At 52.3% G+C, this 7,711-nt stretch overlaps 1 protein-coding gene across 1 annotated transcript in view; it reads left to right on the top strand.

The window, feature by feature from the left end:
* CPLX1 (complexin 1) overlaps positions 1-7,711 on the top strand; it is a 41,674-nt gene that overhangs the window by 26,673 nt on the left and 7,290 nt on the right. The gene's annotated exons all lie outside the window — the stretch shown is intronic.

Here is a 7,711-nt window from a genome sequence, read left to right as displayed (position 1 = left end):
ACCATGCCCAGCCAGAACTACTTATTAATAAAATATTAGTCAACCAATGTATCAAATCTGTTGTTAAAATGTTATCCACAATTCTTTTTTTTTTTTGGACAGAAGTTTGCTCTTGTTGCCCAGGCTGGAGTGCAATGGCATGATCTTGGCTCACCACAACCTCTGCCTCCCGAGTTCAAGCAATTCTCCTGCTTCAGCCTCCCGAGTAGCTGGAATTACAGGCATGAGCCACCATACCTGGCTAATTTTGTATTTTTAATAGAAACGGAGTTTCTCCATGTTGGTCAGGCTGGTCTTGAACTCCCAACCTCAGGTGATCCACCTGCCTCAGCCTTACAAAGTGCTACATGCATGAGCCACTGTGCCTGGCATCTTTTTAAGATTTATGCTCTTGTCACTTATACAAGAAATCTTTGCTTAAGCAGAGTCCCAGAGATTTTCTCTTATGTTTTCTTCTAGAAGTTGTATAATTTCAGCTTTGACATTTAGATCTATGATTGATTGTGAGTTCATTTTTATATAAAGTGTCAGGTAAAGAAAAACATTTGCATATGTATTTATTTTGCACGTGAATATGGAGTTGAGCCAGTGCACTTCTGAATGCACTATTGGGCCAGGCACAGTGGCTCGTGCTGCAATCCCAGAACTTTGGGAGGCCGAGGCAGGCAGATCACTTGAGCCCAGGAATTTGAGACCAGCCAGGGCAACATAGTGAGACCCTGTCTCTACAAAAAATTTTTTTTAAAAATTCACTAGGCATGGTAGCACATGGAGGCTGAGATGGGAGGATCACTTGAGCCCAGGAAGTTGAGACTGCAGTGAGCTATGATTGTGCTACAGCATTCCAGCCTGGGCAGCAGAGCAAGACCCTGTCTAAGAAAAGAAAACAGTCAGGACTGTCCTCACCCTCACTGAAATTCCTCTGCAGCTCTGTCAAAAATCAATTGACAATGTATGTATGGGTCTATGTACAGGTATAAGCCATCACGCCCAGCCTATTTCTGGAGTTCTATACTGTTCCATTGATCTGTACATCTGTTCTTTTGTTTACACCATACTTCCTTGATTATAGTAAGTCTCAAAGTCAGGTGGTATAAGTCCTGTAATGTTTTTCTCCGTTAGTAAAACTGTTTTGTCTATTCTAGGTCTTTTGCCATATTCATATACATTTTAGAAACAGGTGATAATTTTTTTCAAAAAAGTCAACTTGCATTTTGCTTGGGATTGCATTGAATCTGTAGATCAATCTAGGGAAAACTGATGTAACAGTACTGAGTTCATGAACATGGTATATCTCTGTGTTCATTTAGGTCTTTAATTTCTCTCTGCAATTCTGTAGTTTTTGGTGAAGTGGTTGTACATATTAATTTAAAAATACAGCCATAGGTTATTTTATGGCTTTGGTAGCATTATCAATGGAATTGTTTTTAAATTTCAGTTTCCAATTGTTTGCTGCTAGTATATAAAAATCTATTTGTTTGTTGTTTACTAATCTTGTAACTTATGACCTTGCTAAATTCACTTATTGTTTCTAGTAGTATTTTTGTCGATTCCTTAGGATTTTCTACATAGATGATTATGTCATTACTTCTTCCTTATCAGCCTTCATGCCTTTTGTTTTTCTTGCCTATAGTGTGTTGGTGAGGTCCTTTGGCACAAAGGTGAGCAGGAGCAATGAGAACGAGCATCCGTTCACATCACTGAGCCTAAGGGGAAAGTGTTCTGTTTCACTGTCATCAACTATCATGTTGGCTGTGGGGTTTCTTAAGGTTTTGTTTGTTACAAATACTGCCTGCGTTTTACAAATTGATTATCAAGTATTTGCTGAGCACCTGCTGTGTGCCAGGCTCTGCTCTAGGTGCCAGGTTTGCAGCCCTGAGCCGGCCAGCATGCCTGCTCCTGTATTTGCAGAGACTGTCAATCACAAGCAAACACAAAACAGATGGCCCCGTTTCAGGTAACGGCACAACTACAAAGGGCAGTACAGCTGGTGACAGGTGGAGGGTGGCGAGGACTGTTTTGTTCTTTGCGTGCATGTAGTTGGGATTCATATTTCGATCTATAATCAACAAGAATGTGTCTGTGTGTTGTTCAGGAGTCCAGTTTTTATGCTGTCCCATCAATTATCCTGTCCCATCTAGGGATACTGCATTCTTTCTCCAGGGTCCAGAGGCTGCACCTCTGTCTCTGATCCCACGTGTGGGTCCTGTGTCCAGGGGGGCCTGGGGATGAGCTCCCCACTCTGGGCCTGTTGTCTGTCTTCCTTACCCTCACTGTCATCACCCTGTCTTGGGATCTGGTGGACCTCACTCTCATCTTCTTCCTCAGGTGCCTGTCCTGGCAAATGTGCCTTTTGCAGGTCTATATGCAACACTCAGCTTGTCAGGTTTCACAGAATTTTCTTCTTAACCCTTGGGAGTTTAGGGAGGATGGACATCTTTACATGTGGAGTTACCCAGCCCAGAAAAATAACAAGTGTCTCTCTTTACTTAGGTATTATTTAATTTTTCATTCTATCTTTTTTTTTTTTTTTTTTTTTTGAGACAGAGTCTTACTCTGTCACCCAGGCTGGAGTGCAGTGGTGAGATCTTGGCTCACTGCAACCTCCACCTCCTGGGTTGCAGCAATTCTCGTGCCACAGCCTGCTGAGTAGCTGGGATTACAGACACACTCCACCACACCCAGCTAATTTTTGTATTTTTAGTAAAGACAGGGTTTCACCATGTTGGCCAGGATGGTCTCGATCTCCTGACCTTGTGATCCACCCACCTCAGCCTCCCAAAGTGCTGGGATTACAGGCAGTAGCCACTGCGCCCTGCCAATTTTTCATTCAAGTCTATAATTTTCCACATAGTTTTATTTCAAGTTAAAAAGTATTTTTCCCAGCTGGGCACAGTAGCTCTCACCTGTAATTCCGGCACTTTGGGAGGCTGAGTCGGGCAGATCAGAGGTCAGGAGTTCAAGACCAGCCTGGCCAATATGGTGAAATCCCATCTCTACTAAAAATATGAAAATTAGCCCAGCGTGGTGATGGGTGCCTGTAGTCCCAGCTACTTGGGAGGCTAAGGCAGGAGAATTCCTTGAACTGGGGAGGCAGAGGTTGCAGTGAGCCAAAATCATGCCACTGCACTCCAGCCTGGGCGACAGAATGAGTTCTCATCTCAAAAAAAAAAAAAAAAAAAAAAGTAATCTTTCCTTCTTAAAAATTAACTTACCTGGCCCAGTGGCTTACGACTGTAATCCCAGCACTTTGGGAGGCCGAGGTGGGTAGATCACCTGAAGTCAGGAGTTTGAGACCAGTCTGATTAATGTGGTGATACCCCATCTCTACTAAATACAAAACAATTAGTTTGGCATGGTGGTGCGTGCCTGTAATCCCAGCTACTCGGGAAGCTGAGGCAGGAGAATTGCTTGAACCCGGGAAGCAGAGGTTGCTGTGAGCCGAGATCGTGCCATTGCACTGCAGCTTGGGCAACAAGAGCAAAGTTCTGTCTCAAAAAAAAAAAAAAAATTAACTTTTGACCAGGCTTGGTGCCTCACACCTGTAATTCCAGCACTTTGGGAGGCTGAGATGTGTGGATCACCTGAGGTCAGGAGTTCGAGACCAGCCTGGTCAACATGGTGAAACCCCATCTCTACTGAAAATACAAAAATTAGCCAGGTGTGGTGGCAAGAGCCTGTAATCCCAGCTACTCAGGAGGCTGAGGCAGGAGAATCACTTGAACCCAGGAGGTGAAAGGTGCAGTGAATAGAGATCACACCACTGCACTCCAGCCTGGATGACAGAATGAGACTCTGTCTCAAGAAAAAAAATTAAAAAAAAAAAAAATCTGAATGGAATTTGGTATCCTACAACAGAGAAAGGTATCTGGAAAAGTGGTGACGCCCAAATGAAGCCTGCAGTTGGGTGTCCGCTGTCAGCTGTGATGAGCACTTGGTGGTGGTGGGTGCAATGTCAGCGTCTAGGGAGGCCCAGGCACCGCACACAAGAGCCCTCTTACACGATCTCTGTGACTCTTCTGTAAATCTAAAATTAGTTCAGAATGAAGCTTTAAATATCAACTTGAATGGATGTATTGGTTACATACACAAAATTTAAATTATGTGCAACGTACAGTAAATTGAGTGCAGCCACTTCATCGTACTTACAATGTTAGGGAACGCTGAGCAGGGTTTCACCCCAGGGGCGGCTGCTGTACAGAAGCAGTTCCCCCAAAACCTGCCTGGGTGTCCTGGGAGCGTAGGGGCTGCTCCAGCAAAGGTCTGGTGAGTGGGTTCCCCAGAAGAAGAGCAGTAGCTCCAAGGACCCCAGTGGGGAACCCGGACCCCACCCACCTCGCACCTCTGCAGGGGAAACATCTCAGCTTCTGCCGCTTCTGCTGCTGCCAGGTGGGGAGGGCAGTGGGGTCTCAGCAGGGCCAGAGGCCAGGGAGCCGTCCTCCATCCGCACCCCCAGGTAGGGGCGGGCTCCTGAGTGGGGCTGAGCTCCCCCACCCAGGGGATCTATTGGCCTGCACGGTTGTGGGAGGGTGCCAGCCCTGTCATCCCTGAGGGGTCGCTCCCGGTGCCCTCCTACCACCTCCAACTCTCACGGGGGAAGCTGAGGCTCAGAGAACCAGGGAGGGGGGATTCGGCCCCTGTGTGGTGAGGCCAGTAGCGAACCCCAGTCCCGGCGGAACCCAAAGCCTCCGATCTGACCCGCCTGCAATCGGAGACATGAGAGTGGCGGCCTCAGGGGTCTCAGCCTTGGGGTGTCCCAGCCTCAGGGACCACGTGGGACCGCCCCGCGCCGCAGCTGCCTCCTCTGGAAACGGGGGATGTCCCAGCGCCACTCTCCTGGGGATGTGGGTGCACCGAGAACCCCGCGGACCGAAGCTCCTGCTTCTGGGGGCCAGCGGGGTCTCGGGGTGTCGTGATCATTGGGGTCCAGAGGCCGGCGGGGTCTCAGGTGTCGTGATCATTGGGGTCCAGAGGCCGGTGGGGTCTTGACATCGGGGGGCATGGGGTCTGGGGGTGGTGGGGTCTCTGGGCGTCGGGATCTGGAGGTCATGGGTCTCGGGGTGTCAGGGTCGAGGCCAGCCGGGTCGCAGCAGCAGCAGCGCTGGAGGGCCCCCAGGCTGCGCCGGTCCCACCGCTCAGGCATCTGTGCCAGGAGAGCAAATGGCACGTTGGGTTTCTCTGCCAGGAACAAGCTTCCCGCAGTTTCTGCTGCGGTCCTGGCTGTGCCCCATTCCCGGCTTTTGGAAGCGGTTCTGGAGGCGACTCCGCGCAGTGCCCAAGCAGAAAAGCGGGCGTGGGCAGCGTCTGTGGCTCTCCTCAGGCTCCAGCCAGGTCGCCCCAAGAGCGGGTCCCTCTGAGCCGAGGGGCTTTGCAGCCTGCGGGGAGCTTGAATCCCGGGCTAGTCCGGCTTCTTAGAGGTGGGCCTTCCAGAGAGGCCTGTGGCACCTGGACCAGCCAAGGGCTCAAGTGGGACCCCCACACTCTCAGAGGGAGGGGCCCCCCACAGGCACCAGGGAGCAGAGCACAGCACACCTGGTGTTTTAGATCCAGAGCCTACGTGATGAGCTGGAGGAGAGGGGAGGGACAGCCACAGAGCTGGGGAGCCCTGCAGCCCGCACCCCAGCCAGAAACACCTTTCCCTCCCTGGGGACAGCAATGTGGGGAGAGGCCAGGCTCACCCACCTCCTTAGAGACACCAGTCCTTTCTAGGAGGGAGAAGGAGCTATGGGTCACTCACTTTAGGGTGAACTGGCTTTTCTCGTGGGGAGTAAGGTTTGCACAAAGGCGGTCAGGACTGTGGGGGCTGTCCTTGCCTCCCGCACACACCTGCCAGAGACAGCAGCGTGGGAGGCAGAGAACTTCCGGTCCAACCATCAGGGACTGTTAGAAGAATCTATGAGCAACTCTACTCTGTGACCCAGTTTCCCTCGAGTCATTGGCCTAAAATCTGCTTTGCAAAATGCTGCAGATGTGTCTGAAAACTGACCGCAAGGCTCTTAGCTTTTTGTTGAGGAGTCCAGCTCTGTGCCATCGGCCGCATGCCCAGTATAGGCTGCCCGCCTGTCCCTACAGTGATGAGGCCACAAGATGGGCTTGTTCTCCCCACACCCCACTGCCTGTGATAGCTTCAGGCAGCCAGGCTATCGGGGGCAGGGAAACAGGTGTGGTGAGATGCACGCAGGGTGCAGGCCTGGCCCGTCAGAGGGACACCTTCAGCCCAGAGCACTCAACCAAAAAGCTGTTCTCCTACCAACAGCTGGGGTCCTTTCACATGACAGCTCCTGCCACCCTCGACGGGAAGCTCACTCCCGAGGGACTGGCAGAGGCACCTACAGGCGAGGGCATCTCCTCAGGCTCTGTACAGCATGTACCTTCCCAGTATCAAAGTAGTAATGGGGTGGAGAGCCGGGACACAGACACGGAGCCGCTGAATTCACAGAGACGGGGTGGGGGGAACATCTGGACCCAGGTGGAAAGTCACTGGCTGTATTAGGCCAACCCACATTTCCACCTGACAATTTATGCCCGAGGCATGCTCAGCTGGATGGGGGCAGTCCTTAGGAGGTCTGGCATCCAGGGGCCACAGCCAGAGGCAAGACCTTCAAGGAGGGGGCAGAGACCCGTGCCTAAGCACCGAGTACTGAGCACCGAGGATCGCCTGCAGAGGGGGCTGGGGTGCTGTGGAGGAGAGCATCATTTGTCGGAACAACCCGTGGTGGAGTCCCCTCACACACTAGGCTGGTCCCGGAGCACCCCTGCATTGCTGAGTGGGATGAGTGGTCATGGAGGGGGCCTGGCCTCTCTGCCAGGTCACCTCCCTCAGTGACACCCGTGTGCTGGGTGCAGCTGGCCTGCTCTGCTCCCGGCAGCTGATGAGGGCCAGGGCTCTCTGCAGTGCCTGCTGGATTCAGAGGCTGTGATTACGCATCTCTGTCCTGTGGGCCGAGTCGCAGAGCTGTTTAGGGAGGTGTTTGCGGGGCCTGTGAATCAGGAGCTCATGAGAAAAGTGGTGGCTGGCACTGCAGAGAAATTAGGGCCTGGGTGCCAGCAGCAAGCAGTCCCTGCAGCCTCAGCAGGGCCCCGCCAACCCTGTGCAGCGGCCATCCCGGGAGTCAGAACTGGCGACCTTGCCTCTGACAGCCAGCCCTGCCCCGTGACCCACCGCCTGCATAGACCCTGAACCACACCATCTCCAGGAGGCCAGGCCTCTGCTGGACACAGGACCAGAGAAGACACATCAGCCTCCAGGAACTCACACACCACTGCACACACAACCACAAGCCTGATCACACAACCACAGTCAACCACACACACGCACAAACCACACAGCCAGGCACGCATATTACACAGACACAGAACCACATACAGACATACAACGGCATGTGGTGCACGCAAACATACCATCACACAGCCGCACGTCAGCATAAGCACGCAGTCACACACAGGTGCACACACAGACACAGTCACACAGCGCCTCTCCCACCCCCTATGGAGGGCCTGTGTCCCCTGAGAAACAGAAAGCAAAGCAGGAGACCCCAGCACACTGGATGGGCCTCCGGGGCAGGAGGGTCAGGGGCAGATGGAGGTGGGGGCACCACCAGAGGGTCGAGGGGCAGATGGAGGTGGGGGCACCGCCGGAGGGTCAGGGTGGATGGAGGTGGGAGGCGCAGCAGGAGCTGGGGGATGGAGGTGGGGGGAGTGGCTGGAGGGT

The sequence above is a fragment of the Cebus imitator genome, unplaced genomic scaffold (genome assembly GCF_001604975.1).
Source record: "Cebus imitator isolate Cc_AM_T3 unplaced genomic scaffold, Cebus_imitator-1.0 Scaffold117, whole genome shotgun sequence".
Classification (NCBI taxonomy): domain Eukaryota; kingdom Metazoa; phylum Chordata; class Mammalia; order Primates; family Cebidae; genus Cebus; species Cebus imitator.
This window is presented reverse-complemented; position numbering and strand designations above follow the sequence as displayed.